Raw genomic sequence first — 12,236 nt, 5'->3', positions numbered from 1 at the left:
TGTTTCTTCATACAATATTCCTCACAAACACGTGCGATGGATACTCCCATTTCTAATTTTTCAATCAATTCTAAAATTTGTTTTACACTCAAGTTGTCCTTTTTCTTTTTTTGCCCATGGTGAAAAAAAATATTTGTAACACAGCAGAAATTATTGCTTGTATGAACGAAATGGGCCTCTTTCAGGTTTACATCTGCATTGAGAAAATATGTATTTTGTCTTAATGCGAATTTTAACAATAAGTAATCAGGAAACAATTTATCTATAATTTTGCTTATGAAAAATGTATTTCACACATAATTTACTGTACTGGCTTTAAATCCATAGTGTATCATACTTTATTTACTCTATATACAGTATACTTATATAGTAAACCAATCATTGACGTGTATTGTTTTGGCAAAACTGTGGATATGACTTCATGTGATTCGTGTATGAGGCATGTCAGAAATTCTAGTCTTTGTTCACATATTAAGATCATGTGGCCAACATTTTAAAAGTATAGTACATGCTTTGAATGAAAGATTTTCTGTTTTCAATAGACCACACAATATTTTGATAATAATGGTGTTGCACCCCCTTTAATCATACAAACAGTGCACTGTTGAAAGTCGAGTTTGTGGAACTTGTTTCTTAAGAGTAATTCCTTATGCCCCAGGATACTGAAGGAGAGAATACTACGCTGAAAAAAAAACTGTTTTTCTGATGAGATGTAAATCTTAGGTCCTAACTCTTCCTGGTCATTGAAAATCTCAGGGGCATTTCTCGAAAAGAGTAGGGGCGTTATCCCTGGTGTTCGGGCCAAATTCCCACCACAGCATTTACCAATAATGGCCTCCTGATAATCTGTCCATTTGAACGCTTTGAGCAAAATGTCCAAAAGTGCTACATAAGCAAAAATAATAATTGTTGTTGCGGTGGTTGTTATAGCCCTTAGAAATTAAAGATTTTGCTTGATTACTGCAGGTACAATTGGAGAGACTGGAATGCAGCTGTTTGAAATAATGCAAAGGCTCCCAGTGGAATAAGACTGTCTGGAAATGGCAGCAGAAAAAGGCTGGGATTTGGAGGACAAGGTGAAAACAAATTGTTAAAAACGTACGAGCCACAATAAAGCAGTGATGGCTGAATAGCCCAGTTGATTCAGTACTCGTCAATCTAGGGAAGAAACAAGGTGATTGGGAAAAAAAATTGCATGACTGAGATTGGGAGGATCTGCCTGATTGATAAAATAAAGGCCCTCTTGAGCAGCTATAAGGTGCTAGTTGCCCTGGGTAACACTGGATGCTAACTGCTCCTTGCTGTAACAATGATTTGGGTGTAACAATAACCCCATGTTGTGTGATGCTAATCATACAATCTAATAGAAAGAAAGAAACTGAAAATATATTTTTTTTCATTATTAAAAAATAACATCACACTCCCTTGTTTAATCAGATTGTTTTATTGCTTCACAAATAACTAAAGCAGAGGTAACAAATATCTTTTTGTTTGGAGTATTTAGTTGATCCAATCACATATTATTTTCCAATCATACAATGTAAGATTTGTGAATCCCTGATTCACCATATCTATAATAGTTTTCTAGAAATTACAGGTTAAGGTCCTTTTGCCTCTGGACCTGTCAAAATTTTCATATGTGGTCTACCTCCAGTAAGTTTCAAAAGTCAATAAGTTCCAAAACAGAAGAGCACAAACCAAGAACTCATCTTAGCAATTAACAGGTTCTGCTTTTCAATGAGCTCTTGGAAGTAAGCTTATATCCTCTGATTTAAATACAGTAGAAATGGTATGGCATTCACTCAAAGACTATATTTGGAACATGGGAAAACTGAGCACAAAGTTAGAGCTCATCATAGCCATTAACAGGTTCTGGGAGGCAGAGCTGACAGAAAAAGGTTGCGATAATTTTATTAACAGGCTTTTTTGTTATCTTCCGAAGACTGCTGAATGCAGTGGGGGCCAATTAGTGTAATTAAATGTAAGGGGAATGTAAATTCACAAATGCTTTTGTTCTGTCTGAAACTGTCAGTTTGTGAATCAGTTGAACCTGTGATGACTGTGGCCAAAAAGTTCAACTTTGGTAACATCTGACCACAGTTTAAGTGCCGCTCCCAATTAAAGTGCCAGTAGTGTTTGGCAAACACTATTTGTTTCTCTGCAACAGTAGGGGCTTTCTTCTGGCAATCATTCCAAATAGCTTGTTGGCATGGAGGTATCGTCTAATAGTCATTTTTGAGACGGGATGAACCTACAATGCAACCAATACTAGTATTTCTTTAACCGAAACCGTTGGATTTTTCTTTGCCACCCTCACCATCCTTCTCACTGTGCGTGGGGGGACAAGATGGTCCTGCGTCCTCTTCCTGACAAATTATCCACTGTTCCAGTGGTGTTGAATTTTTAAATTATTGTTCTAACAGTCGATATTGATATTTTTAAAGTTTTCCTTATTTTGTTGTACCCATTTTTTGCTTTGTGAAGATCAGTAATGGTTTGCTCATTTCTGTTGTTAGATCTTTGACCTTCCCCATGCTGATGGATGACAAAAGGTTTTTCTGTATCATTTTATACCCTAGGACAGAGGTTCTCAAACTTTTTGGACCAAGTAACACCACTGATTAAACCGTTGCATGCAAGTACCACCTACAAGTCATCTTCTCATAGGAACCACAGAAAATCTCAATGACCAACATTAGCACGCACGCGCACACACACTTACACACAAATATAATAAAAATAGCGCCGAGCACTTTAGATAGTACTGCCTTGTAGCTGTTTTCTGATGCTTGCTAACACGAGCAGTGCTGTCTGTGTCAGGTTCAGCAGCAGAGCTAGTGTCGGTGGCCCATAGGATTACCATACGTCCAGATTTTCCCGGCCATGTCCTCTATTTTGATTCTTATACTATATCTCTGTCTGGGGGGAATTTTCAAATATCCCAAAACGTCCGGGATTTTGACCCTATTATTTTCACCATGAAGAATAATTAACAAAAGTTATAAAAATAGAAATAGAATTTCTTAACTTCTCTAGTTCGCTTTGCGACCTACGTCGCCATTGAGTTTTTGTCCTGTACATGTTGTAAGAAGTCCATGGGAAGGGTCATCCATAACCGGTATTTTCGGAACCTACTTACCTACTTAATATGCTCAACATAGACCTGAGCAAAATGGCCACCAAGAAGAACCATCTGGCCTGTATATGGAAAGGGTCTATTCAGAGAAACGACGAGACACAGCTGAGCCTCATCAGGAACCGAAATATAAATGCCTCGGAAGCAGTGAACCGGCGCAGAAGCCGATAAGGTGAATGCGATTTGGAGGAGAGAGAGGAATTAGAATTGTGTTAAAGATCGGATTAAAGAATAATGGACTATTGAAAGGAGATACGGATTACGGTTTTCAGATTGTGGATTGTGGTTTGGTTACGGCACAGATTGCTGTTATTTTATGGACTTTGGAACTCGGATCGGATCAGGATTAAGAGAACGAATTACGGACTGGATTTGGAAGATATTTGGACAGAAGAAACTCCGCGAAGATAAAGAAAAGTGTGGTGTGAGTAATTTTATCTCATTTACGTTAACTTTTCCCCCGGAGACACCACAATGTATGATTATGTCATGAGAGAGCCAAATATGGCATCAATATCAGTGTCTTTACTCAGTCTGTGTAGTGCAGAAGCATTCCTTGAAAGGCTCCCTATTTTGTTTCTTGTTTTCCTACCCTCAAACACAATGCCAAAGCGAAACTGTAAATTCACAGCACAACTAAAAAATCAATTTATGCATTTTTTAAGTGGCAGAGAAGACTGGGAAGCTGAATGTTTGTTGTGTAAGCCTGGTACTTTTGTCTCCGTGACAAATAAAAACGTACTTGACTTGCAAGCTCATGTTGACTCAGACAAACACAAAAAGGCAATTTGAGGAGAGAGATCATCAACCAAAGGAATAGATTCTTTTGTAAAATCTGGCAGCAAAACAGAGTATACTGTTTTGCAGCAGAGGGGACTTATGCATTTCCCACAGTTAAACATCATCACAGTTACTTTACCAATAAACATAAAATGTGGGATATTTTGAAAAGCCTCTCCATTCCGACTCCCTTCCAAGATACAGCAATAGGAAAGTTTCTCAGGGTGTCCTCTTATGTTAACCCTTTTGTCCAATGTATAATCCTCCTCTTTCTCAACTGGTGTGCGTGATCTATCAGACCTGGCATCAGTACTCTTGGCATCTATTCCTTTCAGCCATGACATACTGTAATATTTGATTTTTGCAAGGTATTCATTTTCGATCACTTGTTCTGTTGGCGAATGAGTCTCTGAAAGCTTGAGAGGAGTATGAACACTATTATTAGCTGTACAGATGTAGCTAAGTACGTAGGCTACTTATTTGACACTAACTAATTTTCTTAAAATTGAAAATTTGAAATCCCATCTCAAGCTTTCTTAAACCGATTAAATAAAATTAAGTAAATTATAGATGAAAAATTTACATAATTTGGAATTTTTCAAATTTAATTCCCAGTTTTTCAGTGCACACAACAGATTTCCAGGGTCATCTGGAATACCACAGTTTCAGTGGGGTTTGGGGGGGGGGGGTTAGGCTGCAATTGCAATTCGCACTCTCTGGATCTTGTCTAAAGAATGCTCTGAAGCAGTAGGTAACCATTTCTATTTTCTTTGTGATGCAACTTCGTAAATAAAATGGCTGCTAGATCAAACATTAAACTAATTAAAAAGTAGGTATATTTTATAAAATAAAGATTGCTCAGTTGTACAAAAGTACACAACAGTATTCCACCTTCTTCATTAATATTTTGTGCATCAAAGTATTTATCTTGGTAACTTACAGTGGGTTATGATTTTAACATGCTTGTTTATATACTGTACTTCATAAAAAGTTATAATGTTTTATCGTTTTCTAAGAATGCATAGTAAGAACACTACTTGCTGTTCTTGTAAAAAAAAGTTGTACTGATTTAATACCACTTGATAGTTATATTAATATGGACTCCTTTTGGCTATATTTTTTACATAGTTGGATGTGTAAAAATAGATTGGATTAATAAATGGATTAAGATATAATGATGTGTTCCTGCTTAGACATTGCACAACTTTAAAAGCTATAAAAACAGGTTTCGATAGTTAATAGCCACTTTTTATGTGCAAAACACGGGCGATTTTTCTTCCTCCTGATCAGCTTAGAATCTGTGTACACTGTAAGGTTTTTACTTCCTAATTAAACGTTTAAAATACACGTTTCGAATAGAAAAAATCATATTCTGTTGTCTTCCTGGTATGTAGAACAGATCAGCAGGTCTTTTTTTCCCCCAATCAGAGGCTCACCACAATTCACACTCAACCAAATCACAGATCACTGCCTTTCATATGAATCCTTTCATACGGAAACATTTTGACACTGCGCTTAACAATCTTAGGAAGATCACAAAACAAGCCTGTTACCCTGCATTTTGCCTAAAAAAATCACGCCCGAGAAAGTGAAGTAGCATTAACTAGCAAAGGTGTTTCGCAGACGTAGGCATAGTACGTAATTCAGGCTTTATGAACTATAATAATTAATAACCCTAATTAATCGAATCCCAGGTGTGAGTTCATAAAGCCTGAATTACGTACTATGCCTACGTCTGCGAAACACCTGATCATCTCCTCTAAAGATTTCAGTGCTTTGTGTATATTCTAATCGCAGTGGGGGCAGGGTGTGTGGGGACAGGTTTGGTTGAAATTGCATTGGGGATCTGTGTTCTTCACACCTGAAACATACGAAACATACGATGTTTACATTGGCGTTAATTTTTCACTTGAGTGTATGGAGGAGTGTCAGCTGTCAATGAGAGCAAACCCCCCCTCTTAGGCTGGGCAAACGATTTTTTTAATTTTTAAAAAAGAAAAAAAATTAGATATAATGATATAAACATTTACTGCAATACATTTACTTTGGTGGGTAGCCGCGTCAGCCTGCAACGTTTCGGCTGTGAATCCTTCTTCAGGTGTGAGGGTCTTCAGCTCAAAATGAAACGCTTGGAGTTTGTAATGTAGGGCGCTCTGAACGAGTTAAACTTTAATGCAGGAAAAATGTATTTCCCAGAAGCTATACTGATTCTTGGAAATGGTATTCTCTCCGATGCAGTGCAGTTAAAAAAATATCTCTGATGCTGTTCCTAAATTAATATCGTTTATGACCATCAGACGCTTTATGCTCCTTTTCTTTATTCCAGTGGATTGAACAGGGAGAGGCATTTTCATGATGTACTTTTCACTGATGAAACAACAGTGGCTCTGGAACAGTTTTCAACCATGTCGTTTTATAAAAAGGGGAGATATGTGAACAAGCAAAACCCAAAACATCCACTGAAGGTTCTCGTCTGGGGGGTATATCTAGAAGAGGTCCGGGACCACTTCTTATTTTCAAGAAATAATGGATCATGAATAAAAATGACAAAGTGAAGGCTGTGAAAACATTCACAATGTACTTTATACACAAAGCAAGTGTTCTCACAACTATAGGAGGTTTCGTGAAAATGCTACAGGCGTGCCAAAATCGTTTTTGAACTTCAAGCTAACTTTACCCCCGGTTTTCATTGTCAGATTGTGAATCAAAAAAGGCATTTAATTAAACACGCGTTTGCGATTTTAATCAAAATGGGGTTAGACCATTAGACATGCAATACACTTCCTTGTGATCATCTTAGAATCTTTGTGTAAGCGTTAAGTTTTTTTTTACTTTTTAATTATACACTTTAAATACTTTAATTTTGTAAACACAACACACATTCCATACAGATACAGTACAATCACATTCTCCTGTCTTCCCGTGGTGTAAAACGAATTAGTAGGTGATTGAGATAACAATGCATCGCCCACTGAGTGGAATGTTCTCATTTGTTCTCAAGTGTAAAAAGAGGTGATAATTCTTAATTCCGTGTTGCATTAACTAACTCTTCAGTTTATTCCACAAGACAGTACATGAATATAATTATATCGTTATTAATTTGTTTAGATACGCGATTCCATATTATTTTCCCTGTTAATCAAATTCTAAAAGTATGCGTTTGTTTAAGCCGATAACAAGCGAATTCACAGAAAAGGTTAAAAGACTATCACTTTTCACAAAGTATATAATCTTAATATGGTCAATAGGAGCACGTAAAAATGTTTCCAATATAACTTTTTTTTACACAGAAGAGTTTCACAGTTTCGCTTTGTGAATCTGTTTTTCCATGTTTACAAAGAAAGTAGAATACAGTAATACTACCTGCTATATAGATACATATTTTTAGATATTTAGATCCTTAAATTGATATCATTATTAATTTCTTTAGATACGTGATTCCATACTATATTCCCTATTATAAAACGCATAATTCCGGTCCTGAAATCTGATTGGCTGACACACTTTCGAAGCTGTGCTATATTCTCTAATATAAGCACACCCCAAAATTTTGACTTTTTGTGATAAAGACATTTTAAAGACTACTTCTTAGCATAGATAAAAAAAAGCTTGGATTCTCATGTATCTGATATCTTTTTCTGCTGTCTTTGTTGCACTCTTGAGGATCCCTGTGATATTTTGAGCTGTCGTTGAATGATAAGTGTTGCATAGTTTAAATCATTTTCATTCTTAGAAATTATTAAACGTTTGGTTAAAAGCAATGGAGATTATGTCTGTTATAGTGGACATAAAAACGAGAATTCACTGCGGCGTTATAGGAAACCCAGTTTTAACAACAAATCGCTGGCGTTATATCCTAGAACGCACTGAGACCAGGACCAATAGGAGCGCCCCTGCAGCGAAAAAGAAAATGCCTGACGAACTAGGGATTGGACAGGTTTTCAGTGCTTGTAAGATCGATGGAAATGTTAAAAAAATGTGCTAAAGAAACAAACAAAAAACAAGTCATTTATTCCTTTATCATATTAGTTAGTTACTTGTGGCTGTGACTTACTTTGTATGATTGGAAACGAATGCAATCTGCAATAACTGTGGTATTATACGCTATGTCGCGATATGACACGTTGTGATTCGACACACCCACCGCGTTTTACCGCAGCGTACCCCGCTCATTTTGGCTGCATCTGTATTCATATCAAACTTTTTTTTTTAAGTGAGGGTTATAAATACTGATTTTCTATTGAGTTGTATATTGTAGTATATTGATTTTAGGAAAGCATTTTGGTGCACATTTTTTACATATTGGAGACAGGATATCAGGACAACAAAATCTATACTAGCTTTCAGCGATGAACGAATTTAAGAAAAATGTATAACACAGCATGTTATATGGCATTGCTTCATCTTACTTAATAAATTATATATTTAAATTCATTATATTCTTGCTTTCACTTCATGTTTTAAAGGCAAGGGCTTTAAATGAAAACTGTAAGAGGTACCTTCAGGAACCTTCAGTTAACAGGTCTCAATCCATCCATTCTTCATTGGTGATGGTTTTTACAGCCCTAAACTAATAACTTATTTTTCTGAGTAAAAAAAAGTCAAATAAAGTCAAATTTAGTTTAATTTCTTGAACAGGAACATTACACTGCTCTTAAGCTACACCAGTTAGATAAAAGACTAATTTACATTTACAGTCCCTTGGCAGGACACAACCAACAAAATATAAGACATAGACGAAAGACATCTAAAAAACATCTCAACATTCTGATAAAATAAACTATATCTATTTCTACTGTAAAGTGTTATATTCCATTCACTTTTTTAAATTGAAAACCTATACCTGAATATTTTCTTACCTATGTAATAATGTATTTGCCCTTTGTAAGCACAGCAGGCTCAGACAAAATGGCAGGCCTGTTAGGACCACATTTCACAGGAAGCTTAGGGGGAATGAGCTGCTGCTCTCAGTCACCTGACCAGTTGCTGGAAGACAGTCAGGTGACAGTCTAAAAACCAGACAGCTTTTCTGTGTTAGTGATTATCTGCTATTTGTAGGTCAGAGAGCAGATCCTATGTGTGCAGCCATGTAAGAGGGAGGTAGACAGACCAAGAAACTGTGAGTCTTGAGATTTTGAAAATTTTATCTAGAATCTAGAACATGATCTGGCACATACAACCAGTTACAACTATCTTGGTCTAGCAATAGCTCATCTGGGAGTTTTGAACTCACATTAAGGGCACTGAAGGAGAAGGTGTGCAGGGTTTTACATATTATTAGAAGAAGGAGACTCTTCAATATCAACCCCCACTGGTTGTGAATATTTGAAAGTGTAATCCAACCCACTGCCCTGTATTGTAGTGACTTGCGGGGGCAAATCACAGACCATGACAACACTAAAAAGTACAAACACTAAACAGAAGGCCTACACACAGACTCCTGTAAAATTATGTCTTTAGTGGAAAAACCAATCAATTCAGGGCCAAATTAGGTTAATCCAGACTGATAATTAATATATAGAAGAAAGCAATAAAATATTGGTAACAACACAACCAGAACTCCTATGACCACAAGGCCCAGCTAAGCCAAGAACTGCCACAGAACAGCCTCCTCAGCCACACAGTCCTGAAGCTCAACCAGGGTAGCACAACTAAAACAACACAAATCCAAGTCAACTAAATCACAGCAGAAGCCAAACAACCACACCTTACTCATTGGGACACATGTACTAACACAACACAAACTGGAATGCTACAGGACCATAACAAAACAATACACAGTGGTCCAGTATCTGACCTGGGTGACAGACAGCAAAGAGAAACTCTAACAAACTAAGAAAGTAATGCCTCAATGACCACTGACCATAGAAACTGGGAGACACAGGCAGACCTGGCTGCCCAGAGAGAACATGCTATATGCTCCGACTGCCAGCAGGAAGAATCAGAAACTGAGATGTACTTTCTGCAGCACTGTCAGAAACACTCCATTTGACAAATGTTCTTCCCTAAAATGACAAATCTAAGAACAGAATTCCCACACGTACCAGAATCATAACAGCCTACCAACTTCCGATCCTACCGGGGACAGAGAAAGGAAACTCAATAGAGCTGGCAGCCCAGTATGTGATCTTCTGAACAACAGAAAGTGAATCTATCCCACAATAATGTTTTATGTGTTTGTACTGTAAATGTCTGTAATTGCTGTGTTATTTGTAGCTGCTCTGGTAACACTGTTTAATTCATCAGTCATGCTAAAAAATACATTTGAATTTTAATTTGATTTGGATTTGTTTATAAGAAATTTGTGAAGAGTTTCAGGGAAAGACTGAAATGTAATTATTTTAGAAGCTGGTAAGTAGTTTAACGGCCCAGTATTAGAGTCACAGACTAAAGGAACCAGTTAGGAGCTCAAAAAAGTGATTAGGTTTTTGTTTTGGTTTATGATGTTTTTTCCTGTAAATAAAGAGCACTGATTTTGAACCTTATGGATGTTTTGGTGTGTCTGATGTCCTGGACTTACCTATTTTAAAGGTCTTGTTATGATATAGCCAGGGGGTGTCACACCTACTGCATAAAATTATCAACTTTTGACCACAAAATTGAACATAAAAACATTGAACACAATGTAATGTGTTCTTATATTTTTTCCTGACTCTGCCTTTAATACTAATGCAAGAATGTTATCTTGTACTCTAATTGTATACTCTTCTTCTACCATCTCTTTTTGTTTATACAGAGGGGTTCCCTTTAGCTTTAACATCAAAAGGAAGAGGAGAGCCTTTCACCCAGCAGGCACACTGCAATCTGCTTGCTTAGTCTGTGATATTCAAAGGTCCAGCACATTCCATGAAAACATTGTATTTGCATCTCCTAAAATATGAGTGAATTGAAGATTGAAGCTAGTGATTGTGTAATTGCGAAGTGTGCCTCATTTAGCACAGGCTGTATCTTGTACCTGTGAGAAAACAGCCGAGAAAGACTTTAAAGAACTGAAAATAAAATTTAATGCAGCCTACATGATCACACGCGAGGAATTACCGTTCACAAAATATGCCTCCCAAATCTTGCTAATTAAAAAAGAATGGAATGGATGTATCAAAGATATATGATAACGACACCGCATGTTCTGAGTTTACTGGGTCCATTGCAGACTAACTTAGAAGCGCAAACACTAAGTGGGGCTGCAAAGGCAGTGCAGATTGCTCAAATTGCTCATCAAAGACCAGTTTGCATATATGTCCTACAGTAGTTTCTAGGACGTCATCTTGACAAAAGAGCCTTACTGTACAGATTTCAGGAATGTTTCGCATTTAGTTCAGAATAAAATGAAAAGTATGCAATTCATTTAATATCTCAACATTGGAGGATTTAATCAGGATCAAAAAGGCCCTTCACTTTAGCAGTTTGATCCTGAGCCCTGTGTGAGGCCCTGTGAACAAGAAGAGGAGGCCTCAGTATACAGGATGGCCAAGTGACACTGATATTTTGATGGTCAGTGACACTGGCTCAGAATCTGATGAGTAGACACTCCATTTGTGACTGTATATAGCTTTAATGTTCTAACACAGTGGTTCTCAAACCTTTTGGACCAAGTACCACCCCTTATAAACCAAAGCATCCAAGTACCACCTACAAGTCATCATCTCATAGGAACCCCAGAAATTCTCAATGACCAACATGAGCACACGTGCACACACTCACACATACATATAATAAATATAATAATAATAAACTTTATTTGATATAGCGCCTTTAAAGGTGGCTTCTCAAAGCGCTTTACAGAATGACAACAGGAACAACAATTAAAAATAAATAAAAAAGTACCATTTCAGTGAGAGGGGTGAGCCTGTTTAGTCAAGCAAAGCAGATGTGAAGTCACTGGTCGAGCCTTGATACAATTCACAACAGAGTCTAAAAGATTTTAAATCATCAGGCATTTTCTTGACTGCCAAGGCCTTGCGTTGGATGCTGCAGTACGTTCACTTCATATCTGGACCAACCTCTCTAATTCGTGCAACTATACCGCTGTGTCGGCTTGTCATTGCTCTACCACCGTCTGTACAAACTCCGACGCATTTTATTCAGTCAATGCCATTCTCTTCGATAAATTCATTCAGGAGCTGAAATGCATGCTCTCCTATAGTTCCTGTTGGTAGCGGCTTACAGAACAGAAAGTCCTCATGGGACGTACCCTCAAACTCGTATCTAACAGAAACGAGTAAATTGGCCAAATCAACGATATCTATACTAATCTAGATATTAGTCTTTCGGAGGGAGCAGCAGGTGTTACGAAGCGTTTTTTAGGACCCTATGCAGACAG

The 12,236-nt window shown here is 37.2% G+C and overlaps 1 protein-coding gene across 6 annotated transcripts in view; it reads right to left on the bottom strand.

The window, feature by feature from the left end:
• The window catches only part of agpat3 (1-acylglycerol-3-phosphate O-acyltransferase 3), a 111,352-nt gene that overhangs the window by 66,010 nt on the left and 33,106 nt on the right, over window positions 1-12,236 (bottom strand). Inside the window, exon 1 of one of the 6 annotated variants that reach the window (XM_088912853.1) lies at window positions 8,416-8,496. The exons of the other annotated variants lie outside the window; for them this stretch is intronic. The gene's annotated coding sequence lies outside the window, so the exon portion shown is untranslated. Of the gene's footprint in view, window positions 1-8,415; window positions 8,497-12,236 lie in introns of those variants that run through there. 6 annotated transcript variants of the gene reach the window in all.

This window comes from Atractosteus spatula, chromosome 4 (assembly GCF_055471065.1).
Source record: "Atractosteus spatula isolate fAtrSpa1 chromosome 4, fAtrSpa1.hap1, whole genome shotgun sequence".
In the NCBI taxonomy this organism is placed as follows: domain Eukaryota; kingdom Metazoa; phylum Chordata; class Actinopteri; order Semionotiformes; family Lepisosteidae; genus Atractosteus; species Atractosteus spatula.
This window is presented reverse-complemented; position numbering and strand designations above follow the sequence as displayed.